The sequence below is a fragment of the Mobula birostris genome, chromosome 28 (assembly GCF_030028105.1).
Source record: "Mobula birostris isolate sMobBir1 chromosome 28, sMobBir1.hap1, whole genome shotgun sequence".
Classification (NCBI taxonomy): Eukaryota; Metazoa; Chordata; class Chondrichthyes; order Myliobatiformes; family Myliobatidae; genus Mobula; species Mobula birostris.
The window spans coordinates 24,299,724-24,327,504 of NC_092397.1; the positions used below are offsets into that span (position 1 = coordinate 24,299,724).

Here is a 27,781-nt window from a genome sequence, read left to right on the forward strand (position 1 = left end):
TGTGAGATATGAACTCCCGCACTTTCCCACCACCCGTGCCGACTCTCTCTGTTTGTCTGGTTAACTGTGTAGGAAGACAGGCAAAGGAACAGCTGAAACACTTTGGAGAGAACGATACCATGAACTTGTGTAACGCCGGGTTTAAAGCCACCTGCCACAACCGCAACACTGGACCATCCGAACAGACGCTCAGAGAGTGAACTTGGGGGGAAGGTACGATTGAGTTTTCTGATGTAATTGCAACACGTGAGCATTCGCTTCGTTTCTCCGCCCCTAGACCTGATTGACAGCAAAACACATGAAAATGGTTCGAGTTGCTGACTGGCTCAGGGGCAGTAGCGATTGGTTGCGCTGGCTGTGAATGGGGGGGGGCGGCGGAATAATGGGAACTAAAGTAAGTTCAGATGGGGGGGGCGGGGGAAGTGTCTGGAAAAGGAACAGGAAATGAATGGTCCTGGTGAGTGCGGTAGGAGGTTGGAATGAAGTTTGATCTAGATCTGCAAAACGGAAAATGTAACACAATATTGGAATGATTTCAAGTGACTTGAGAGGATACGGAAAAAAATAAAGAAGACTTCAAGGTATTATTTAAATTTGACCTGGAACAGCCTTCTTTTATCAATCCCATTAAATTACCGCAGCAACACGCAAAATCCTGGAGGAACTCAACAGCATCTATGAAAAAGAGTTCCATCGATATTTCGGGCCGAGACCATTCATCAGTCCTGAGTTCCTCCGTCATTTCATGTGTGTAGCTTGGATTTCCAGCATCTGCACGTTTTCTCGTTTGAAATTAACTGAAGTGTTGAAAACTACTTTAGGGAATATAGATTGTGCGCAAAGCTTAAGGGAAGGTGATGTGCTAATCGTTAAGATAATAAACTGTGCTGTGAGAAGGCATAACATTTGAAGACTTCATTTGGTTAAAAAATGGTATCTGTGTTCCCTAATGAAAATACAGGTATCAGGGGTGTTAGGACAGGTGTTCTGGTGGAGATTTCGATAGAGTGATTAAGAAGGTAAACGGATTACAAGTGCAAACACGAGGAACTCTGCAGATGCTGGAAATTCAAGCAACACACAAAAATGCTGGTGGACGCAGCAGGCCAGGCCGCATTTATAGGCCGAGTCCCTGAAACGTCGATTGTACCTCTTCCTATAGACGCTGCCTTGTGTGTGTTACAGAGATTATGAGGATGTGAAGTACATAAGAAAACAGCCAGTTGAACAGGTTAAAGTACAGTTAGGTGTGTCTTAAGCAGAGGCCTTGCAGAAAAGTTAAACCGAATGTTGATCAAGTATCACCAGTCAGACAGAATGCGGAGTCAGCGGCGAAATGTCACATTGCAGGTCCATTACTAAAGATACTTTACTAGTCAATAAAATGAAGTTTGTGATATTTATACAGAATGTGGTGAATTGTACTGCTCAGTCATCTAGTCGTACTGAGAAAATTAAAATTATTGTGAAAGCTGCTGAAAAGTATCAAGGTATAACTGGTGTTATGTGGGAAACTGTAAAAGAAGCTCTAATGGGTGGGGTATCTGTATTTCAGTTTCTTTGTGCAGGTACATAATGGGATTAAGAATATGGCAGTGGAATGAGAGAAATCAAGACATTAAGAAGTTTATTTCTGATTCATCAAATTCACCCAATATGAAACCGGGCTGTTACCACATTTCCTTTGCAGGAAATTATATAGAAAAAAAGGCGTGATAGGTTAGGTGGTAGAGGGGGTGGTGTTGCAAGTTTAATATGGGAAGGGATAGGACACACAGAGTTGTGGATGTGAATGAAGTGTATGAAGTGTTTGTAGCAGAAGCATTTGATTCAACAGGTAGGGGTATTAAAGTAGTAAAACTCTTGTGGAGTGCTTTTGATTGATATGTTGGAAAGCACATGTCACTCTAGCTCACTAAGGGTTGTATGTTGTGGGGATTTTAGTGCACACTTCACTCTGGGGTCATTCATGGAATTTCTAATTGTAGAATAATTTTCAGGTATTTCCAATCTTGTGTGCATTAATCATTGGAGGGGTAAAACATTTAATGTTTCTAATAGTCTGAAAACTGCTGTAAATTTAACACCAGTTTCAAACATTCTGGCTGGAGTGACTGAGTGAGATGTCATGGGCGGTGAGACAATGGGGAGTGATCATTTCCCTATATTTATAAGCATGGGTTTGGAGTTATATAGGACGCAGGAGACTGTTTTTAGGAGGTGGCATTTTGATGAAGCAAACTGGGAGAATGTTGAGGATGATAGGGGTTTCTGCAGTGAATGGTGATGTCACATTATTCATCAAACTGCGGTGGAAGTGATGCCTGTTAAAAATGACATTAATAGGAGGAAGACTGCACCTTGGTGGATGGGGGAGTGTGCAGAGGGAATTAGGGAGAGAAATAAGGTGTGTGAGAGAGTTGAGAATTATCACTCTCCGAGTGACCTTATTAAGTATGAAAGGGTACAAGCTGTGGTGAGGAAAGTGGTGAAGGTTGTGAAAGAGGTTTACTGGAGGTCATCTTGTGATGGTATTGGACAGGATTCTAAACTTGGAGATGTTTGGGGAATGATTCAGAAAATCGGGGGGTGGGGTTCATCGGGTTAGTAACATTCCAGTATTGATTAAGGAAGGTGATTGTTACTGAAATAGAGAAGGTTGAGTTACTGGCTTGGTCATTTGCTGCAAGTCACAATCAAGGTAATTTAAGTGAAGAGCATAAACGATGTCCGGATGAGGTTTTAAGTGAATACTCTGGTGTGTTGAAAGCCAGCTCTAGCAATAATAGCATTAGTGATATAGAGTTTCTTTGTGTGAATATGGCTCCAGGAAAGGATGATATATGCTATTGTATGTTTTAACATATAGCTTACAGCTCTTGTGATAACATTAACATTTTTGAATTATATTTGGAGTTTAGGCCATCTTCCCTCCTCTTAGAAAATGGTAGTGCCTGTTCCAAAACCTGGAAATCCCCATAGGATCCTTCCAGTTATGACCAACGTCATTAACGTCCCATCTCATTTTGGTAAACTTATGGAAAATATGGTAATAGAGTGATTGAATTACATTTTGGAAAAGAGAGGTGATGTAGCATTTTATCAGTATAGATTTCGGAAACGTAGAATGAATTGGATCCAGTTTTATGTTTGGAAGTTGATATTAGGAAAGCACAGGTAAATAAAGACCTTGTAATTGCAGTCTTTTTGTATTGAAAAAGCATACGATATGTTATGAAAGGGTTAAATCATAGAAATGTGGAGTGAGAAAAAGGCTGCATTATTTTTCTGAGTTTTTTATTTGTCTGCTCGAGGCAAGTAATTTAAGGTATATTTGGGCTTCTATATAGTAAAGAATGGGATCCCATCAGACGGTATTTGTATCCCTTTATTGTTTAATATTATGATTAATGGTATTTTTTCTGAGATAGGTACTGGGGTGGGGAAATGACTTTTTGCAGATGATGCAGATTTATGGATCAAAGGTAGAAAATTCAATTCAATTGTATATAGAATGTGATTAGTGATTAATAAGGTCAAAGAGTGGGGACATAGTTGGGTTTTAAGCTTTCAGTAGCTAAAATACATTTTGTGTTTTACAATGATGATGAATAGGCCTCTTTATTGATCCATTTCATTATCAACAACAATTGATTTTAAATTATATGGTCAAACGCTTGAATAAGTGTCAGTGGTAAGATTTCTTGGCACGTGGCTGGATAATTTACCATATCAGTAAAATAATTGACAAATGTAGAGGAGCACTGAATATCTCTGGGTGTCTGTGTGGGTATTCTTGGGACACTATCAGCCCATCACTGTGACTCCGTAAACAATTGATAAATGTAAAGGAGAACTGAATATCCCTGGGTGTCTGTATGGGTATTCTTGGGGAGCTATCGGCCCATCACCGTGACTCTGAGGGAGAAGCGATGCTACCAGAAATCCACCGAGCTGCTCATCCGCAGACTGCCCTCCAGCATCTAGTGCCGAAGATCAGGCAGGACTTCAAAACCGATCTATGCTTCCAGAGCTCGACCATCATTAGGACTGTAGGAGACTAACGAGGCTTATCTGGTCGGATTATTTGCACCATCCACATCAAGCGGATCAGCCTTGTGCCCAAAGACATCAGTTGGTTCGCCGCATCCGCCGGAAGCAAGCCTCAGCCTGGCCTCGGCAGCAAACACAACAAAAGGCTCCTTTAAGAGCTCTTAACCTGGAAGAGGAAAGAACCATCGCTTTCTCTTCATGACACTGCTGTAGTGTTGACACACATTATCCCTCTGATCTTCCCCGTGGGAGTTTCGGGGTTGTCAATTCTCACACAAACTGATTTACTTGTTTTGGTCTCAGCTTATTTCATCAATACATCGATGTCACCCTTTAGGTGAAGACGACGATCCACACAAGCAATAACTCCATCACCTCACAGTCAGTGTGAATTTACTGCTCACGGTTCCTACATCCACTCCCAAATCACTCAGTTGTATCACAAACAAAAATGACCCCATAACAGATCCATGTGGAACAACACTTGTCACCAGAATCTGATCACAAAACTACTCTCTGCCATCACTCTGTCTCCTATTGCAAAGCCAATTCTGGATCCAATTTGCCAAATGGCCTGACTGTGGCCTATATGAACCGTATCAATAAACTTCGTCAGTGACGGCAGACCTGGGTGAGGATGGTCAGGACCCAAGTGCTGGAGTATCGGAGACTAAAATCCAGACACGATAGGAGACGGAAACAACGACAGGGTTCAAAACCAGTCTGTGTCTGGAGGGAAGACCACTTTGAGTAACTCCTTTGCTCCAAATTGGAGAAAAAATAAGTAAATAGAGAAGAAATAAAAATTACAATAGAAACTGAAGATTCTGTAGTCTGAAGCAAAAGCAGAAAACAGGAAACTCCAGACCTGACTGTTCACCACTTGTACTAGGAGAACATTTGGAGCTGTAACAAAGCAGGAAATTTTAGCCAACTTTCAAAACCATCAGACAAAGTCAGCAGAGTCTGGTGAAAGTGACTCCACGTTTAACAAACACATTCGAGTGTTTGGAGCAGTAACACCAACTGTGGATAAAGGGTCCCTGGGGACGCACTGAACTGAGATGTCCAGGACACGTTTGATAAGCCGCTCCGTCACAGGGGGTTGGGGAAAATGAGAGTTGACCGTGATTTCTGAACTTGCTGATGACAAGCACTGATGGAATCTGAGTTGTGAAGAGCGGCCAGGAGTCTGCAAAGGGGTAGATACAGGTGACGTGATTGGACACAGGTCTGACAGCTGGGATATTGTGCGGAAGGGAGGGTGTGAACTTGTACATTTTGGCAGGAAAAATATGTAATACAGAACATTCTCGAAATGTTCAAAGGCAACAGGGCCTGGCGGTGCAGAGGGAACTTGGGTTCCTGGTGCATCATTCACAAAGGTTCATTCGCAGCTCCTGATGGAATTCGGAATGCGCAATGAGTGTATCTGATGAAGAAACTTCGGCCTGAAACGTTAACTCCGTTCCTCTGTCCACGGCCGCTGCCTGACCTGCTGCGTGTTTCCAACTGTCTCTGTGTTTTACTGGAATGTCAGAATTCCCATCTTTGAACTTGTTCATCGTTCCAAATTATTATTGTTTAGTTTTAGGATATTTCAGCAGAAATTTGAAGAGCTTATGTGTCAGGTTTCCAGTGTTAGGTGTTAACTTTACAGACTGACCAACATTGAAGCTGTCCGTCTGAAAGTTTATCTGAGCGCTGTGATTCTGTTCTGTTGTGGATAAACTGTTGGAAATTGGTGGTTGTGGGAGAGTGAAGGCGGAGCTGGAAGATGAGAGACCGCTCTCGGCTCTGACCGTCTCTCTGACTCTGTCTCCCCCCATTCCCACCTCTTTCTCTCTGAGCGTTTCTCGGCAGGTCGGGGCGCTGTGTATAAAAGCAGACAGCAGCAGTCGGTCTCTGAGGACAGACTGGTTAGTGTAGCATCTCTGGAGACAGACTGTCTGGTGATATCGTTCTATAAACCTACTGAATCTCACAGCTATCTTGACTATCGCTCTTCCCACCCTGTCTACTGTACAAATGCCGTCTCTTTTAATCGTCTCCGCCATATCTGTTCCCAGGGTAAGATTTCCCTTGCCAGAATATCAGCGATGTCTTCCTTCTTCAAAGAACCGGGTTTCCCTACCTCTCTCTTTGCTGCTGCTCTCACCCCCATATATACCCCCATTTCTCAGACATTTGCCCTTGCCCCATCTTCTCACTGCCAAAACAGGGCTACAGTTCCCCTTGTCCTTACTTACCACCCCCCCCGCGAGTGTCCGTATCCAGCACAACATTTTACACAATGTCCAGCATCTTCAAAGGGATTCCAGCACTAAACACATCCTCCCCCTACCCCACTCTCCACTTTCAGCAGCGATCAACCTCTCTGTGATTCCCTTGTCCATTCATCCCTCCCCACTGATCTCACTGCTGGCACTTATCCCTGTAATCGGAACATGAGCTACACCTGCCCCTTCACCACCATTCAGAAACCCAAATAGTCCGTCCCGGAGAAGCAAAACTTCACCTGCAAGCCTGTTGAGATCATCACCTGTATCTGGACAACACACACACAATGCTGGAGGGACTCAGAAGGTCAGGTAGCATCCATGGAAAAGAGTATAGTCGACGTTTTGGGCCGAGACGCTTCATCAGGACTGGAGAAAAAAAGACGAGGAGTCAGTGTTAGAAGGTGGGGGGAGAGGGGAAGAAACACAAGGTGAAAGGTGAAACTGTGAGAGGGGGAGGGGGTGGTGAAGTAAAGAGCTGGGAAGTTGATTGGTGTATGAGATACAGGGCTAGAGAGGGGGAATCTAGTAGGAGAGGACAGAAAGCCATGGAAGAAAGCAAGCAGGGACGAACACCAGAGGGAGTTGATGGGAAAGTAGGAAGATAATGTGAGATGGAAAAGGGAATGGGGAATGGTGAAGGAGGAATGGGAGATGACCGGAAGTTCATCTCATAACCTGCTGACATATCTATTCTTCTCCCTCACTGGCTATTGGGAGTCCTACAGTATAATCTCATCACAGTGATTGAACCTTTCTTATTCCTGAGTTGCACCAACATTGTTTTACGAGATGAGCCTCCGGGATTTGCTCAACTTTGTGACGTACTACCTGATCAGTAATGCCGCTCCCCAACCTCATTTACCTTCCTCTGCACTGCCGGAAGCATATGAACCCTGGAGTGTTTAGATACCAGTCCTGCCCTTCTCTCAACCAGATCTCTGCAATGGATGAACCACGGCGCCATGTACTAACCCGGGCTTTAAGTATATCTACATTAACTTTTCTACACCCTGCACTGAAATAAACTCACTTCTGCCCTTCGATGCCACTGTGCTCATTAACCTGGCCCCATCTTGACTTCCTTTTAGGGTTACTCGACCTCATCTCTGCCTTCCGCTCAATGCTAATTACTGGCCTATAGCTCAGGATCCCAACACCCCCTCCGCATGCCACATGATGAATATCATCAAGGTGAGGCCAGAAAGCTTCCCTGTCAGAATATTACTTCTCCTTCACTGTAACCCATCCTCCTTACACGAGTTCCACTTATCCTGTACCTGATGCCCTCCCTCCTGCCACACACTTAACTGTACCAACTTACCCTCTCTTACCTGGCAAGCACGTTTCACTGAAATAATCCTGAAAGAACCACCCTAGAGTTCTTACTTCTTAACCTTCTGCCCAACTCACTAAATTCTCTGTAGGGCGTTGTCTCTCTGTTGTTAGTTCTAATAAGGTCCACGATCTCTGGCTGTTCACGCTGCCCTTTCAGAATGGCCTGTAACTTCTCAGATATAACCTTGGCCCTGGCATGATGGAGGTAACGCATCTTTCTGCAAGGTCATCCATGTCCACAGAACCTCTTGTCTGTCCCCTGCCACCCCCCCCCCCCCCCAGCGCTAAAGTGTTTGCTCTATGTGATTTATATCCATCCATCCTGTACATTAATGTGCCTTCAAATAGTCTCTTTGTAATCAAAATCGGCTTAAAATTCATTCATTGCATTTTATACGGCTCAGGGTATCTGCATGTGCATTCGCAAACAAAGGAGACCGCACACATCTTAAAACCAGACAATTTGTTAGAACCTGTACGATTTTAATATAAAAAAAATGTCTACAGTATTAGTTGTACCACATCCAAAATAATTCTTATCATCCACAAACAAGCAGGTCTCGGTGATAGGGTGGATTGTCACACAGCCTCTTCTCTCTCTCTCTCTCTCTCTCTCTCTCTCTCTCTCTCTTTCCTCTTTTCCTCTCTCTTTCTGTGTCCGTCTCCCTTACGATGCCTTAGTCGCTTCACTACCCCTCTCTCTCTCTCATTCTATATTCTCTGTCTCTCCCACTTGCTCATTCCCTCGCACTCACTCTCACGATATCTTCCTCGTGTCCTATCCCGCGCGGTCTCGGTCTCCCTCACGTGCTCTCCTTCGCACCGGCTCCGTCACGTCAAACTTCTTATGCGCTCTCTCCCTCGCGATGTCTCCTTCTGTCGCTCACCCGCGCCCGCACCCTCTCCCGCACACTTTCCCTCGCGCTCACTCTCGTGTCATCTCCATGGCACCCTCTCCCTCGCGATATCTCATTCGCTCTCTCCTTCGCTCCCTCAGCCCTCGCGCTGTCTCCTGCTCGCGCTCCCTTTCTCCATCTCTCTATCTCTCACAGAGCTGCAAGTGAACGGAAAGTTCCTTTGTCTTCAATTGTAAAACAGGAAAAAATTCTCTTACAGAAAGATAGTTCAAGTTGGCAGTGAGAGCGAGAACATACAGGTAGAGAAGGATAAGAAAAAAGCGGGTGAAGGAATGGAGGACTTATGATGGGAGTAGCAGTGGTTGATCGAGATGGAAATATACTCCAAGGTCAGGCAGTTTTTGTCAGAACCGGGAAGCAGGGGTAACAGGTTGACTCAAGCGAGCGGGACTTGAGGTGCCAAGGAAATTTCTCTGAGAAGGTGAAGTCAGTGATGCCGTCGGGATCAGCTCTAAACAGCCGTTTTGTAACTCTAAAGCTACACACACTAAATGGAAAAGAGTAAACAGTTGACAGGACTCTGACAGAGGGACTTGGCACGAAACGTCGACATGCTACACTTTTTCATTGACGCTGCCTAGCCTGCTGAGTTCATCCAGAATTTTGTGTGTGGAAAAGAGTAAACAGTCGACGTTTCGGGGCGGGACGATCTGATTATGTGTGTGTTGTTTTGTATTTCGAACATCTGCAGATTTTCCGATGTTTGTTTTGTAACTCTGTTCAACATGTTGTTTCCATTTACCCAAAAGTGCGGTGACAGAATAGGGGCCATGAAGGCATTTGAATTGTAATACCTTACAGTATTTATTTCGAACGTTTAATTAATTTCAAAATCTGCTTCAGTGGGTATTTCACCACATTCTTTAGTTCCTCTCGGAATTTGCTCTGAGTCACGGCATAAATACACGTATTGGTGCAGGAACTGAGAATCTGCAGCATAATCGATGTGTGTTCTGTGATGAAACGGGGATCCGTGACAGTATCAACATAATTCTTTGAGATCCTTCTGTAGATATAAAATGCCACCTGTGTTCCCCACAACAATATGAAACTACCGGTCATGCTGAAGAGCAAAACGATGGATTTGCGTCGGTTCTCCATCTCCCGGTCCTTGTCATTCTCTCCACTCTTTTGTCCCCGGAGCCCCCTGCGGGCTCGACTGGCCGCTAGAATCCGCCTGACAGTCAGAATATTGAACAGCAAAATCATAAAAAATGGGACACAAGGGGTTAAAATGAGATCAAATATGTCAAACGCCGCCCATGACGGAGAGTTTATGAAGATCGGTGTAACATCACAAAACCTGGGAACACCATCAATTATTTCTCCAGGCCCGTAAGCAAAGCCCCAGGGGACGCCCTCCATGCAGGCCAGCACACTCACTGTCCCGATAACCCCAGCCGCCGTTCTCTTGGTGCAATATTTTCTTTTCAGCTTCTCACAGCAAATAGCCACAAAGCGATCGATGGTGAAAGCGGCAGTCAGCCAGACAGAGATTGCAGTACTCGCAGAAATCAACCACGTATTGAATCTGCACACAGGAGTGATCAGCAGGAATGATCGGGGAAAATAAATCAGAGCAGTCCACCTAAGCAGCGGATCGGAGATAACGACCAGGAGATCTGCCGCTGCCATTCCCACCAGGTAGCGAGTGATACATTTGGAGAGACCGCACTTTCCCCGGGACAGGATCACAATCGCCACCAAGTTCGCTGGAAGAGAGACAGGGAACAGCAAGTTGAGAAATGCCAAGGGGAAGTGAATGCAGCAGTTTGAGGGGATCTCGTAGCATTTCCACTGCACTGAAGCATTTAGCGGTGGGAGGGTCGAGAAAGGGTGCAGAGCTGGCGGAGACACAGACGGGGTTACAGAGTAAAATAAAGTTAATATGATCTGAGTTCGAATTCTTGACTGTTGGTCTAAATATGAAGTGGCAGCTGAAACAACCTCCTTAGAGTCAATTCTGGATGGAACATTTCCTACCAGCGTCTTCCGCGTCTCGTCTCAATAAATCCAAAAGCTGATGGCGGGATTCCTCCATCAGACAATCATCAGCTTCCTTGGAGATCCCTGTCAGCAACAAAACAGCTGAAGGACGGAACAAAAAAAAAAAAAAAAAAACAGGAAATGCTGGAAACACTGATGCATCCCAAACAGAATATGTTAGGAACAGGTAAACTCAGGGAGAACACTGATACGAGTGTTAACAGGTTTCTTTTTGCGTACAAGATGCTAGGGCTTAGTGTTTCCAACATTCCCCGAGCTTATTTCCTATTCCAGCATTTGCCACCTCAGTGACTTTACAACATAACATTTACAGATTCCAACAGATACGCGCAGTCTGACACAACTTCACAGACAGACATGACGCCTCCCACTGAACTAGGGGAGAGGAATTCAAAGTTTAGCTTCAAACTCGATGCCGTAGTCAGATGCCTGTAATGGTGTCAGATGTAGATATAATAGAAAACATTTCACAATATTTGTGACTGTCAAGCAGCACGTCGGTTGTGTTAATTGGCTGAATAACGACATTAATGTGTGTCCATCTATTGCTTTATATTCAGTCATATCGCACACATTTATTAAAATTCTACATGAGAGGAATAACTACAAAACGTCATTGATATAGTTGTAGAAGAAAGTGCAAAAATCGATCTATCTATTAATTGCAAAATCAGAATATATGGTGATATCCAAAAAGCTGGATAATCCTCTCTGCAGCCTGAGAATCAGCGGGGAAGAAATAATACAAGTACAGAACTTTTGCTACTTAGGAAGCTGAGTGACATCAAATAGCAGGTGCGTCATGGACAGCAAAAGAACAATAGGGATGGCAAATTGCACATTTACGAGAATGAAGAATATTCTGACCAACACAAAACAATGCATTTCAGCCCGCCTCAAAGTACTGAGATGTTACGTTTATACAGTTATGTTATGTGCTTCAGAATGTTGGACAATATCTAGTAAATTGAGAAAAGGAATTGAAGCAGCAGAGATGTGGTTTTTGAGGAGGATGCAAAGAAAATCATGGGCGAAACAAATATCTAACGAGGATGTCATGAACAGAGCAAGCACAAAAAGATAAACAATGTATCTGATCATATCACTTCATTGGACGTGTGATTAGGAAAGAGGAGTTAGAGTGCACGGCAATTATGGGAAAGATTGAAGGGAAGAATGTCAGAAAGGGGGCGACGCTGGGAGCGTACCCCAATGCAAGACACAAGAACAGAAGTACTGGGAACAGGACCAGGCGTGAAGTGGAAGCAAGGGGAGAGGGGAAGAAAGGACGCTAGACATGACAGAGGCCCTGGACGAGATAAGGATACAAGGCCTGCCTGGGTTAGGTCTTGACTAGGACTGCGGATCTAGGAAAGGAAATTGGAACTTAGAGCCTAGGCTTGGACTCCGAGCCAGAGACTGGGCAAGGACCCGAAACCTGGGTCTTGACTCGTGCTCGGACCCCAGATCTAGGCAAAGACACGACGAGGCTTGGGTTCTTCGAGGCTAGGGTATGGACCCCGAGCCAGAGACTAGGCAGGGACCCAAAAACTGGGACTTGACTAGGGCTCGGACTCCAGAAGCAGGCGAGGACAAGATGTGGCCACAGGACGAGGAGTGGCAACAGGACTGGACGTGAGACTCCTGGACAGGACAAGGGAACGTCAGCACATGACGAATGAACCACAGCACCGGGCTGGGCAAAGTACTCCTGGGCTGAGCGAGGCACATGGACAAGACGGGAACACAAAGCCGTGGCTTGGACAGAACAAGGTTCTTCGACGTGTCTAGGACTGAACGAGACCCCGAAGCCTTGACTTGATCGAGGAAGAGACAGGAATGCAGAGCCTTGGTCGAGGGAGAGGCAGGAACGCAGAACCTAGGTCGAGGGAGAGGCAGGAACATGGAACACAGAGCAGGGACCCTTCTTAGCAAACAGGACGTCGGGCCGGGACTCACACACAAAATACAGAATACAACGAGACGGTTCTAACAGAAGGTAGCGGCAGAAGGCCAGACCTACCGAACGAAGGCGTGGACACAAAGACTCATCCCAACACTAGGTAGCGGCAACGACGGGACATAATGTTATCTTACTGTTGATTTTGAGTTAGATATAGCCCTTGTGGCTACAGGGGTCAGGGGGTATGGAGGGAAGGCTGGGGCGGTGTTCTGAGTTGGATGATCAGCCATGATCATAATAAATGGCGGTGCAGGCACGAAGGGCCGAATGGCCTACTCCTGCACCTATTTTCTATGTTTCTATGTTTCTCTACCTAACGAAAGCGTGGACACAGAGACAGTTCAAAACAACGAAAGACTGTTACTTACCTTGCTCCAGCAGTTGAACTTGACAGCGGTGAAGGCGAAGGTTGCAGTCGAGGGTTGCAGAGGAGGCAAGGCCAGGAAAGGCTTCAGTCGAGGCAAGGCGTGTCAAGGCTACAGACGAGGCAAGGCGAGGCAATGCTTCAGACGAGACATGGCTAGGAAAGGCGTGCAGAGCTTCAGGCGAGGCAGGGCTTCAGGTGAGGCAAGGCGAGGCAAGGCTTCAGGCGAGGCAGGGCTTCAGGAAAGGCAGGGCAAGGCAACAGAAGGAAGGGCAAGTGAAGGGATTCAGACAAGGGGTTTGGACAGGAACAATCCAGCAGCCAGCGACTGAATCCTGAAGCTATTTATGAAGCTGGCCCAAACGAGAATCAGCTGCCTCAACAGAAACTGGGGAAAGCCGGGAAACCTGGAATAAGGATCATGGATAGGACCGTGAACCAGAAAGTGGTTTCGCGGACCAAACTATGACAAAGAAAGCAAGAGGAAGGCAAAGACAAATGATGATGGAGCCAGCAGCCAGGGATCTGGAAATGAATACCGATGAATTGATCCATCTGACACGAAACAGGAGTGCGTGGGCCATGGCTCTCAAATTCAAACTGGGCATGGCACCAGATGCTGATAATGATGACAACAGTTTCGATCTACAACACGGAACTACTCACATTTGCTGAAGTGTTACTACCAGTCAATGAATTGATTGTTGCAACTAACTCAGATAACCGCTTACATACAAAGGCAGACGATAAATTATAATAATCTCCACGGGCTGTATAAACACAATATTTCCAAAAATATTTTATCTACCACAAAAGCAAAAACAGAGGGACCTGAACATTCCATTGGTGATCACAAACCGCTGGGAGAACTTTGTCTGACCCACTCATTTTCATGGATGCTGACGGATTCGCAAATTCCTGCAGTGGTTTGACTTCAGGGCTAGATTCCAGAATTCAGAGTCCCGGTATTCCATTTAATTCCTGAAATGCGGGACAATGGGACTCGACAGATGCCAGGTTCAATCACAGCGTTGAAATTAAACTTCATTTCTCACCAACCGAAACAGACACGGTGGCTTACCGGGAATTCCAAAGGCTGAAATAAAAGGAAAGTAAATGTCCTCTATCCGCCAGATGACTGGATACACCATTTCAGTGAGAATCTGTGAATTCTGTTGTTCTTGAATTCACAGATTCGGCAGGGAGTCTGAGCTGATGCATTGAAAACGGCCCTGATTTATACAGAGTATCAGTTTTCAGAGATATTGTGATAAGCTTAACTAATTTTCTTAGTTACAGTTGCTTGAACAAACACCTTGATGTAAACATGGGGTGATTGAACACGAATACATGAACGTTTTTGGGAATTAGCTCAGCTGTGTCTATGGTGGAAATAGAGCCAGTAGCTTTAATTACAAAGACGGAGCTTTGTCACGTACCAGCTGCATTTACAGATTTCATCATTTTTTCTTGGCTAACTATTCATATGTAAACGGTGTTCACCACACTGACAGACCCCTGCCTTCTGTCCCTGCAGTTTTCTATTCCGGTTTGCTCTTCAGTGGTGCAACAAAAACGAATTCCTGGCCGTGGACAAGCATGCATACGCGCACAGACACACACACAGACACACACACAGACACACACACACACACACACACGACCACGTTGCTGCTGAAGAAACACGACATAGTCTGCAGACGCTGCAAGTCCGGGGCAACACAAGGAACCCTGTTGAACTCCTCCGGCATTTTGTGTGTGATGTTGCTGAAGTAATAATCTTTTACGAGCAATTTTCCATGTAAACAACTCTCACTACTCTACACTCGTCAATCTCTCTCCTCACCTTGTCAAAACACTCAATCAATTTAGTAAGGCGTGACATGTCCAGTTGAAAACCATGCTGGCTCTCATTAATTTGGCCATTACTTTCCAAATGCTGATATATTTTGTCCTGAAGAATAGCTTAATTTTCTAGCAATTTCTCCACAACTAACTTGCGACTCATTGGTCTGTAGTTCTCAAAAATTTCCCTTGTGCCTTTCTTATGTAGAGGTACAACATGAGCCACTCGCTAGTCTCCTGGGGCTCATGAAGGTCCTCATCTACTTTGCTCCCTTCTTTATCCTTGAGTTGTCCTACCCTCTCCTTGGTTTTCCTCTTGCCCTTGATCTACCTGTGACCTAATGATTACTGACAATTCTATACAGGGTGAATGTGAAGAGGATGTTTCCTCCTGCGGGTTCATATAAAACCAAAGGCTATAGCCAGAGAATGGAAGTTTAATTAGTGATGAGGAGAAATTTCGTCAGCCAGACGGTGAAATTCTGCAGAGACGAAGAAAGGAGAATGACATTTTTAAAGGAGACAAGGTGGAAAGACGTACAATCAAGATAGATTTGTGAGTCAATAGGCTTATAAAACATATCACCCGACAGTCTTCTGAGTTGGAGACACAAAGACTGCGCAATGGGAGTGAGGTGTCAGGAATGGACCAACTGAATTTTAAGTGCAGGGTGGAAGTTAGAGAAAGAGTTGATAAAATATTTGAGCTCAACATGGCTGCATAAAGCAGCACAAATGCAGTCCTCAGAGCAGCACAAAACAGTTGGAGAAACTTTCCAGCAAAGGATTGGAAATGGATTGATCCACGCGATAGTCGTTGCAGCAGCTCACCCTATTTTTCTTCAGCACCGTTATGATTGATGCTCATTTGAAGGGCAGTGAGAGACTGTAGGTCTTCTTAAGCAGTTTCAGCCAATTGGCTGATATACGTTTGCAGGGCAACATAACATTTGAATTCTGGAACAAATAGTTATTGTATTATTTAATATTGTTACGCAGTAAAATAAAAAAGCCTAAAATAGTTTGAAGTCAGTATCTGTTCTGTGGGCTGTGAATGATGGCGAAATGGTTCGCTCTACAATATAAACAATTCTGAAACAATTGTCAACATCTTAGACAGCCAATGAGATATTCAGGTAAATACTACTTAGCCAAACTGTATTATATTGTGCTTGAAGCGGTTGGAATTGCCAGCAAGCATGTGTCCGCTGAAATATATCTGGATCCCTCTTTCTGTTGCCGTTTTTGGATGTATTGATTGTCTTTATTTTAATGTTTAAAATCTATTAATTTTGCAGTGAGTCATTATTTTCAATTTCCTGTAACTTATATTAAACAATTAATTTCCTGAATGAAACGTCCACTTGGTGGGATCGTACTCAGCACTAACGACCCCATATGGAAGTCCAGCTTCACGAACTGAGGATTCAGTGCTTTGTGTGTTTCCCAAGACGGATTTCGGGGACAATTCCTCTAACTATGAACATAGTGGCGCCGCCAGCACTCGAAACGATATTCGTATGGTTCCTCTTGATTGATCTCAACAGGTAAAACATATTCCAGTATTGTGAAGATGAAATCTGAAGCAATCATTTTAAGCAGTACTTTAACTCTGTGATCATGTAAACAACGCAATGATGTATTCTAAGCATGGGTTACTGACTGGAATCTGAGTTGTAAGATCGTTCCACAGATCCTGCTTGCGCGGTCTATTTCAGCATTTTCTGTTCTGTGTAGATTTCGGGAAATTGCGTTTAAATGAACCAACCCCAGCAACATGCCCCAGTAAAAGCAAGTCGACAAACCCATGCAAGTCAACGCGCTTCTCTGGACTGACGGAAACCTGAAGACACAGATAGAGCTCTCGGTGAAGTTTTACAGAAAGCCGCCCAGCGTTCAATGCTTGCAACTCACTTCCAGCACCTTTGCACCATGCCGTGACTGGAACTCGGCTTTTATGGTCTAAAGAAATGGGCTGCTGAGGACAGCAACACTTGGATCAGAAAGTAAATGAGGTTTTGTCGTCTTGAGCTGATGGGACCGCTGGAAGTCTCAGACGTTCAGCCTTATGTCTTATGACGTCATATCGCTACATGTCCTATATTCCTGGTACCTTCAGAGGAGACGTTCCCACCAGATTTGTCTCTTTCCCAGCATCGCTGATGATATAGTGCCGGATATGCAGTACAAGTGTAATCCATGTTCTGTGAAATAATATGCAGATAGGCTGTGTTCATGGGCAACGGTGTCAATCCTGGCAAAATAACGTAACTATAACTGCGTAGATCAAAGAGAATTGACGAGTTTGCAATGTTTAGAATTAATTCTTAATACTTTGCCTTTAACTCAACGGTAATAGCGATAATGTCCGGAGGAAAATGTGGTCTCTCCAAATGCGCTACGCGCTATCTGTTCGCCATGGCAAAAGCAAACCTGACTGTGGTGATCGTTGCTCTTATAGTGCTACAGATAACTAATATTTATCCGTTTGCCCACTTCCCGCTTATCACTCCAATATGCGCGCCAGCACCTGCGCTAAAGACGGCAGCAGTGGTCTGCTCCGTTTGCTTGACATTTGCTTTACTTTCGATCGCTGCATCACCAACTGCTGTCACATTTTACCGAATCGATATTCCACCGAAAGAATAGCGATAGTGTCGATAGTAAAAGTGTGTGCCTTCAGCTGTGTACGGTGTGCTCCATCTTACTTCACAGTAGCGCCTTACGACGTAATCCATCACGTCACCTGGCGCTGCGTCGCCACAGCTGAATACCTTTCCTCATCTTCCTGGAAAACAGTGGCATTATTTGACAGTGTTATTACACTTTTACTACCGATCTCTTTAATTCTGCTGTTCAATGCTATAACAGTTAGACATATAATTACGACAAACAGAATAAGCAAGGGTTTCCGAACAACATTCAGAAACGGAACGATCCAGGGGTGGAGAACCGGAAAAAGTTGTTTGCTCTATCAGCTAATTTCATATTGTTATGGATGCCGTATGTTGACTACTCTATGAACTGGTGATCACAAAACTCCTCCTACACAGAGAGATGTTTGAGCATCCCGATATACATTGTTCAACAACTTGCGTATATGTTGCGACTTTTGAGTGCCTGTACAAACAAGTTTATCTATGGGCTGACGCAGAAGAAATTTAGGGAAGAACTGAAAAGTGGGATCAAATATTTATTCGCTTTACCTACGCAACTTTGTAAATACTTCGCAATAGACAATAGGTGCAGGAGTAGGCCATTCGGCCCATCGAGCCAGCCCCGCCATTCACTGTGATCATAGCTGACCATCCACAATCCGTACCCCGCTCCTGCCTTCTCCACATATCCCTTCCCTCCGCTATCATTAATAGCTCTACCTATTAATAGACAGATAGTGAGAAAGTGAAGCCGAAATCCGATGTGTCAGTATTTCAGTGGAGTAAAAGAAATTACAGTGGCATGAGAACGGAACTGGACAAAGTTGACTGGAAAGGGACACTAGCGGGAAAGACGGCAGAGCAGCTATGGCTGGACTTTATGCGAGGAGTGAGGAAACTGCAAGGCAGATATTTTCCAAAAAAGAAGACATTTTCGAATGGAAAAAAGGATGCATCCGTGGCTGACAAGAAAACTCAAAGCCAAAGTTAAAGCAAAGCAGAGGGCATACAAGGAATCAAAAAATAGGGGGAAGACAGAGGATTGGAAGGTTTTTAAAAGCTTACATAAGGAAACTAAGAAGGTCATTAAGAGGGAAAGGAGGAACTATGAAAGGAAACTAGCAAATAATATCAAATAGGATACTAAAAGCTCTTTCAAGTATATAAAGAGGAAAAGACAGGTGAGATGATACAGGACCCATAGAAAATGACGCTGGAGAAATTGTAATGGGAGATAAGGAGGTGGCAGAGTAACTGAACGATTATTTTGCATCATTCTTCACTGAGAAAAACATCAGCAGTATATCGGACACTTAAGGGTGTCAGGGAAGAGAAGTGTGCGGAGTCAGATTTACGACAGAGAAAGTACTCATGAAGTTGCATAGTCTCAGGGTAGATGAATCTCCCTGACCAGCACCTCGTGCTCTGAAGGAAGGAGCTGTGGAGATTCCGGAGGCATTAACAATGATCTTTCAAAAGTCAATAGATTCTCGAATGGTTCCGGAGGACTTGAAGATTGCAAATATCTCTCCGCTATTTAAGAAGGTGGCAAGGAAGCAAAAAGGAAATTATAGACCTGTTCGCTTGATATCGGTGGTTGGGAAGTTGTTGGAATCGATTTGCAAGGATGGGGTTACGGAGTACCTGGAGGCATATGACAAGATAGACAGAACTCAACATGGTTTCCGTAAAGGAAAGTCCTGCCTGACAAACTATTGCAATTTTCTGAGGAAATTACAAGTAGGCCAGAAAGGGAGATCAACTGATATTGTGTATCTGTTTTTTTTTTTTTTCAGAAGGCCTTGAACAAGGTGCCGCACATGAGGCTGCTAAACAAGATAAGAGCCCATAGAATTACTGGAAGGTTACATACGTGGATAAAGCGTGGGCTGATTGGTAGGAAACAGTGAGTGGGATAAAGGGATCCCATTCTGGTTGGCTGCCGGTTTCCAGAGGTGTTCCACAGGGGTCCTAGAAGTGCCTAGCTCACTGAAAGCAGCACAGGTAGATAGGTTCTCGGCCCGAAACGCTGACTGTACTTTTTTTTTTTTCCATATATACTGTCTGGCCTGGTGAGTTCCTCCAGAATTTTGTCTGCGTTTCTTCTATTTCCGGCATCTACAGATTCTCTCCTCTTTTTCACAGGTAGATAGAGTGAGGAAGATGATGTTTGCGCAATGCTTTTATCAGTCAGAGAACTGAGTGAGAACACGAATTAGGAAGTTTTATTGCAGTTACGTAACAAGTATGTGAGGCGACTCTTGGAGTATTCCATATAGATTTGGTGATTCTGTTATGCGAAACGTGGTATTAAATTTTAAACTATCATTCCGTATTTTGAGGATTGCGAGCAGTGTTGCCCCCCCCCCTTTTTAAGAAAGGATACGCCAGCATTTAAGAGAGTCGAGAGGAGGTTCACGACAATTATGTTATGAGGGTTAACATATAAAGAGCTTCAATAGCTCTTGGCCTATACTCACTAAAGTATTAACAAATAAGTGGGGATTTAATTCAAAGTTATTCAATATCTTGACAGGGCGGACATGAATGGATATTTCCCGCAGTGGGAGACTCTGGAAGGGGAGTGCTCAGCCTCAGAATGCAAGGGGATATTCCTCAAGAACAAGACTCAGAGGAATTTAGCCAGAGGCTGGTGAATCCGTGGAATGCATTGCCACATACGGCAACATGGGGGGCAGATTATTGTACATATTTAAAATGAAGGTTAATAGGTTCCTAAAATGGAGGTTAATAGGAGACGAAGGGTAAGACAGCAGAATAGGGATAATGAATCAGCTGTGATGGAATTGTAGAGCGCACGGGATGGGCCGATGGCCTTATTCTTCTCCTCTGTGTTGTGGTTAATGAAGTACCATAGTTTAGAAAGGGTAGTAAAAACTAGCCATGCAAATGTAGGCTGGTTAGGCTAATATCAGTGGTGAGTAATTTGCTGGAGGGGTTTCCATTGGACAGGATCCACCAACATGTGGTCTGATTCAGGACATTCAGCATAGCTTTGTGCAAGGGAAATGATGTCCGATAAATTACTTACAGTTCTTCGAGGTGGTTCACAAAAGTGTAAATGAGACGAGAAATGTTGATGTTGTCTATATGGACATTATCCAGGCCTTCGACATTCGTCTGGAAGGTTAGATCTGGATGATGGAACTGAGAGGAGATAGCTGATTGTTTTCCTGCTTACTTCAGTGACAGGAACAGACAGTGATGGTTGAGGGAGCAGAGGGCGATGCCTCAGACTACACGTTTCTGTCTAGTGGTGCCCAACTGGAGTTGATGCTGGGACCTGACTTGTTGGCAGTTCAATGAAACAATTTGCATGTGAATGTGCAAAGAACAATTAATCAGAGTGTCAAGATACTAAAATAGCTGGTGGTGTAGATAGCGTGGAAGTTTAAGAAAAAAACTGAGGGTTCTTCATCTGGTAGGTCTGAGGCTTGGCAAATGGCTTTCAATCCAGTTTAGGAGAACATACAAAATTACGAATGATCCAATTAACAGAGGGGATCTGAAGGGTGATATAGAGCAAAGGGAAGGAGAAGTATAAATGCATAGTTCACCGAATGTGGCATCTCATGAAGCAACGATGGTGAAGGTGGTGTTTGACCAGCTGGCCTTCACCATTTAGGGCACAGAGGACAAAAGTTTAGAAGGTGTACTGCAGACATAGAGGTCTCTGATAAGGACTGTCTTGGCGTAATGCGAATAGTTTCGTTTGCCTTATTATAGCAAAGATGTTCTTAAACTACAAAGAGTTCAGAAAAGATTGACCAGGATGTTGCCTGGACTTGGGGGTCTGAGTTACAAGAAGCGTTTGCACAGATGAGGAACTTATTTCCTGGAGCATAGTAGATTCAGAGGTGAACCTTATACAGGTATGTAAGGTCACGAGCAGCATAGACAGAGTAAAAGCAAATGGTCCTTTTATCCCAGCAAAGGCCTATTACCAAGAAGAGAGCAGGTGTGTCAGATCAGAGACAAGAGTTGGAAAACCATGTTGTAGCTGTATAAAACTATCGTTAGAGCACATGGAGTATTGTGAACAGTTCCTTTCGCCAAATCGCTAGAACTGCAGTTTCAGTTATAAGGCGAGTTCGAACAAACGTAGCTGTTTTACTGCAGAGTTTAAAAGGTTGAGCAGAGGCCGACGAAACACAAAACGTAGTCAGAGTCTTTTACACAGCAGACAAACAACAAATCCTCAAGGGCAGAGCTTTAAATAGAGGGAATGATTAAAATAGATTTAGGAGACGAGTCTCTATTTTGCATGGAGACTGGAAGCTGGCTGAAAAATGCTGCCAAGGAAAGGATTGAACCTTGCACACAAGTAGTGTTTAGTTAGGCACATGAACCGGCAAGGAATGAAAGGATATGGGTATGTACAGGCAGATGGGATTAGCTTAATTTGGCATTGTGGTCAGTGGAAACACTGTGGGCAGAAGGGGCTTTCCCTGTGCTAGACTCTCCTACGTAGGTTGTGTGCTGAGACATGGATAGACACACACTGTTACTCGGGCAGCAGGCAGGAAGAGAAGAGGCTGATGCCAACAGTGAGGGAGCAGACCGGTTGATCGGACTTCACCAGTCCACTCCCATATAAACATGGCAATAGCAGAGAGAAGCGAGCAGCTCATCTGATCCAGTTGGCACTGTCTCCATCCGTTCACATCGACCTGCAAACCACAGAAGAAGCCCATTACATCATCTCTCCTTCTTCTTACACACAGCAAGTACATTCCGACCGCACGTCAGTTCAGTTTATTGCAGCCGTGCCCGGGTGGAAAGCCTCATCTCCATCGTAGAGCCTGAGATGCTCACCCCTCAGTGGTGCTTTCCCCTGCCCCACACTCGAATCAGCCTTTCTTCTTCTTTTGTGCTGATGGCAGCTCACAATTCTCAGGAAGGTGCATTACCACAGCCTACTGTATTAAGGTACAAAGGGAGGCTTGATGGGGATCAGATGCTACCTCCCAAATCTATTTTAATTAAAAAGCTCACCAGGGCTCTGCACGACGTAAGTATCCCTGCTTCAGGTGCTAGAAAATCCTGCAAAGTAGGCACCCCAGACCTATCCATTAATTGTCAAAATAACTTCCCATTTTCCAAATAGCATCCGCAGCACATCATGATCACATTCTCCACTGTGTCCTGGACTTTACAAAAATCACACGAATTTTTCCCATACTTACGAATAAGTGCCAAAGTGAAGAGCAAACCGGTATGTCCGAACCTCAGTCTCATCAACCGCATATCGGCACTCCTAACCTTCCCAAAGGTGCCATCACCGGACTGATGGAAACAAATTGTAATAACACCGGCCTGTCCACATCTTGTCCCACAATTTCTGCCATTTCCGTATCCCAGCAAACTATTACAACTATTACAACAACAGGCTTCATACTTTCCTATAGTAATTATCATACCCAACTCAGACTTAGTAAGTGATTGTTTTGCTCCAACAGCTGCCCTTTCAAATAACCATGAAACACCCACGTGCAGGTCCCCAACAAAACTGTACAACTATTCCCGCTGTCCCCGGAAAATATAGATTATAATACAGGTCAATCAACACTGCAATTCCAAACACTGCAGTACGAGGCAGAGTCTGAAAAGATCACAACCCTGTTTGGCTGAACTTAATCTACCCATTGCTGACTAATGATAAAGGCCATCAAGTCGGTCGAAGGGCCTGTATTGTGCTGTAGGTTTTCTATGTTTCTATGAAACCATATGACGTCAGCAAAGAATCGACAAATGAAAATGAAGAGAAGAATGAGCAACGTTCACAACGGAGCAGCGCGTCACCACGTTCAGACAACAGCAGAGAGGCGCAGCGGCAGCGTGCTGGGCCCATGGTCGTCCATTCGGTCGATGGATTGACGATTGTTTCCATGGAGAGCTCTGGAGGTGACGGAGGTCATATCAAATTAACCCGGGCCTATCAGGATAGTAGAAAACTGCCCTGACGTGTGTAAACTTAGAGACCATCACATGGAGAACTTCACGCGATGGTGTTTGGAAACTGGAACCCATGACTGAGTGGCTGGTGAGGCAGATACACTCACAACTGTCTGGGCGGACACCTGAATCATCAAGACACCGAAGACCATAGCTAGTAATGAGCTCTTTTCTGGTGTGATCGGTAGTTGATTGTCAACACGGATGTTATGAGGCGAGATGCCCGTTTTAGGGTTGCAGGATTCTGTGAATCTATATTAAGTTTTTGAATCACAATAAAGGGTTTAATTTACTCTGGTAATGGGGAAGGGGGATGGGAGAGATCCCATTGTGTAAAATAGACAGAGTGTGTGGTGAGTAGACTGACAACACTCAGTGTGAACACATCATCCGACATGTTTTGATGTGTCCTAGTTGGCTGTGGGAATCTGAGTTAGAGTGAGAGCAGGAAACTGCACTGATCGGTTCACCGGGGAAAATGTGAGGGACAGCACTTCAATCCTTGATCCACTGGCCAGCCCAGTGTGAATAATAATTTTACACTCACCCATCGATTTAAATACCTTCGGGAATTCGTACGGAGTTGTCAGGGTTGGACCATTCGGACGCTAGAAGTGTATGACTGTGGTTCGAGCTGTTTTCTGAATGTGGTCACTCTGATTCCTCAGTCTGGTGCAGTTGCTGTTATCTGTAGTTGATGTCGCCGTCCTCCAACAAACCGGAGATATACACAACACCCAGTGTTTCAATGCATATCTTTTCCCGCCTGTCGCATTAAAAATCCAGAAATATAAATATATACTACTGCTACTACCTCGGCTCAGGCCTAGGGGGGCGGCGGCGAGCACGATAACGGAATGTCCACTTTTCCCTCTCTCTCATCAGTGTGTTCAGTCATTTACGTTAGCTGCGCCCCTGTCTTCTTGTAGCATGTTCACCATCGTCTTGGTTCATAGGCCAGTGTTCATCCTCCCATGCTTGTGCTCCCATATGATGACTAGGCTGGCAGGAAGCTCGAGGTGGCGTACACAGTGCCCCGCCAGTTGCAGTCTTCTCTCCTCGATTTCAGTGGTGAGCATCGGTAGGTCGTCAGAGAGCTCGGTTCGTCATGTGCTGTTGCCAACTCACGTCAAGAACCATGAGGAGCATTCGTGTTTAGCAACCAATAGGAGACTTTCGCATAGTCCTGGTGAGTGTCACATCTCGCACTAGTGCTCTATGGCTGATATGAAGATCCTCTTTTTAAGCCCTCTGGTCAGAGTCGACTTCCAGATTTGCTTCATGTCGTTCATAACCCTCCACGCCAGCGCCTCCCGTTTCTTTATGTCCTTCTCCGAACTCATTATTCTTGAGCCGAGGTACTTGAAGTCAAAGACTTTCTTAATGGTATCATTCTTTACGGTCTTTAGAGTACCTTCGTCGCAGTTAAACGCCATGTACACTGTCTTTTTAGCGTTTATGTGAAGTCCAACTTTATTGCACTCAATTTCCACTTTTTTCAGTGGCTGCTGTGCTTCCTCCATCTGGTCAGAGTGCAATACTATGTCATCTGCAAAATCGAGATCTGTGATGGTTCGTCCGGTTTTTAAATATATAACTGTAATTAGAAATGTTCATTCCAACAACACGGAGTTGGGCTCTAACGAGAACACTTTCTTTTGCTAATCCTTGAACACAGCAGGTGACGGAATCGTTGGAGAAAACTGAGACACTGCTGTGGGAAGGACACAAGTTGAAAGGCTCCTGTACTACAGTTGACAAACATCAATGTAATTCTATTCACGCTTTTTTTACTCTTAAATGACCATGAAACAGGCTAAAAATAGCGATTCCTCGTTAGTTTTGTGGTTGGTATCCCCACCTGTCACGCGGGAGACCGGGGATCAATTCCCCGACGGGGAGATACAAATTTTACTGCATTATTCTGTCATGGTCCCGTCTGGCAATCCCACACCTTGTCATTTGCCTCAACATTTGGGCCTCGATCACCTCATTTAGATTCCAATCATTATCAAGTACCACTAACTACACGCACCTGCTTCCCATCAAACGGCAAGATAAAAACCCTGCGACCACAGCAAGAAGCCGCCAGTTCGTTGGTCGACTCTTGTGACAGCAAACCCTGTTTCCTATTCCTGAGAACTGTTAGTTCTAAGCTTCGCATCTTCTCCTGGATATTGGCTCTCTGTCCGCGGAGTTGCTACGCCTAACAACTCTGCCTCAGCATCTGTGTCCTGCACTTGGGTTCGTCCCGAGCCACATCTTTGCAACAGAACGAACTGGCCAACATGAACCCAGCGGACACAAATCCTCTGCAACAAGCCCTCGCCAGCCGGGACTCCCTATTGGGCTTGCACAAGAACTGCTCCAGGAAGTCATGGAAAACCTCCGTTCCCTGTCAGTAGTGTAAGAAAGGTTAGTGAACAGGTCGACTGAGTATCCACCCATCTTACCCCGTCGACTCCGGGAACTCCGTCTGACCAGCCCAGATAGCCTGTGGTGGCGACGCCCGAGGCGTTAACAGCACGTCCGCTAAGGGAGCCGCACGTCCCTGAACCAGAACCCTACGCCGGAGATCTGGGGAAGTGCCGGGCTTTTCTGCTGCAATGCTCCCTGAATTTCGAGCAGCAGCCATCCACGTATGCCACGCACAGATCTAAAATAGCTTACATTATGGGGTTGTTACGAGGAAATGCCTTAGCGTGGGCCACCGCGATTTGGGATAATCAGCCAGAGACCGGCTCTTCCTTCCCACCTTCATCTCAGAAATAAGGAAGATCTTTGACCATCCCGTCTGCGGTAAAGATGCCGCTAAGCGGCTACTCACCCTCCACCAAGGCTCACGTAGTGTTGCAGAATACTCCGTGGAGTTCCGGACGCTAGCGGCCGACTCGGGCTGGAATGATGAGGCATTCCAGGAGGTATTCCGGCAAGGTCTCTGTGACAGGGTAAAGGACGAGTTGGCGGCTAGGGATAACACCAACAACCTGGATTCATTGATCTCCCTCGTCACCAGGCTGGACAACCGACTCCGAGAAGGACAGAGGGAGAGAACCGGTCGTCCATTGGCCACCCCACGGCATGCTTTACCATCTACTGCTAGCCCTAACCTCTCTCCTCCTCCCACTCCTAGAATAGCATCCGGCCCGGCCGTTTCCACCACCCCGGGAAAGGAACCATTGCAGCTGGAACAGAGCCGTCTTTCTCCCTCCGAGCGGCTCCGGAGATTAAGAGCAGGGGATTGTTTCTATTGCGGTCAGTCTGGCCATTTTCGTAAAACCTGCTTCCCTTCGGCCAAAAGGGAGGGCTCACCAATAGAAAGGGGGGCCCTGGTGAGTCAGACCACATTCCCTTCTGTCCCCCAATCCCGGATGCGAGTCCAAGCCACTGTAAGCTACAACCAACAGTCCCTGTCCTTGTCTGCCTTGATAGACTCCGGGGATGAGGGGATATGTTGCATGAAGAAATAGAAACGCAGGACGGAATGCCTCGAGAGCCGTTGAGTACCCCTCTGGGAGCTCGGGCATGGACGGGAGACTTCTGGCCCGAATCACTCACTGTGCCTCACCACTGTCTTTGCTTCTCTTGGGGAACCATCGGGAGCAGCTACAATTTATCTTGATCTCCTCCCCTCAAGCCCCCATAGTTCTTGCGTACCCATGGTTGAGCACCACAACACTGACATTGATTGGTCTACCGGAAGGATAGCCAGCTGGAGTGCGTTTTGTCACGCCACCTGTCTGCAGTCGGCCCTTTCTCCTGTGAAAACCACATCGACCTCACCTGCAGCTGAACCCCCTGACTTGTCCAGGGTTCCAGCGGAGTACCACGACCTGGGACACGTGTTTAGTAAGCAACGCCCCCTTTCCCTGTCTCCGCACCGACCATACGATGGTACTATCGACCTTCTCCCCGGAGCTCCTCTGCCCACTTGTCGCCTGTATAACTTGTCCCGGCCAGAGAGGGAAGCAATGGAGGGTTACATCAGTGAATCTCTCGCGGCGGGCATCATCCGACCCTCATCCTCCCCGGTGGGCGCAGGGTTCTTCTTCGTGGGGAAGAAGGATGGTTCACTACGTCCCTGCATCGACTACCGAGGCCTAAATCATATAAGCATAAAGAACAAGTACCCACTGCCTCTGTTAAGTTCTGCGTTCGAACCACTTCACGAAGCCACCATATTCTCGAAGTTGGATCTACGAAGCGCCTACTATCTGGTCCGAATAAGGGAGGGGGACGAGTGGAAGACGGCGTTCAATACCCCTTTAGGCCACGTCGAGTACTTGGTCATGCCTTTTGGCCTCACCAATGCCCCTGCAGTCTTTCAAGCCTCGATTAACGATGTACTAAGGGACTTAATTAACCGCTTTGTGTTTGTCTAT

The 27,781-nt window shown here is 45.5% G+C and overlaps 1 protein-coding gene across 1 annotated transcript in view; it reads right to left on the reverse strand.

Moving 5' to 3' along the window:
• Nucleotides 1-27,781, reverse strand: part of LOC140189013 (uncharacterized) — a 1,003,756-nt gene that overhangs the window by 503,403 nt on the left and 472,572 nt on the right. The gene's annotated exons all lie outside the window — the stretch shown is intronic.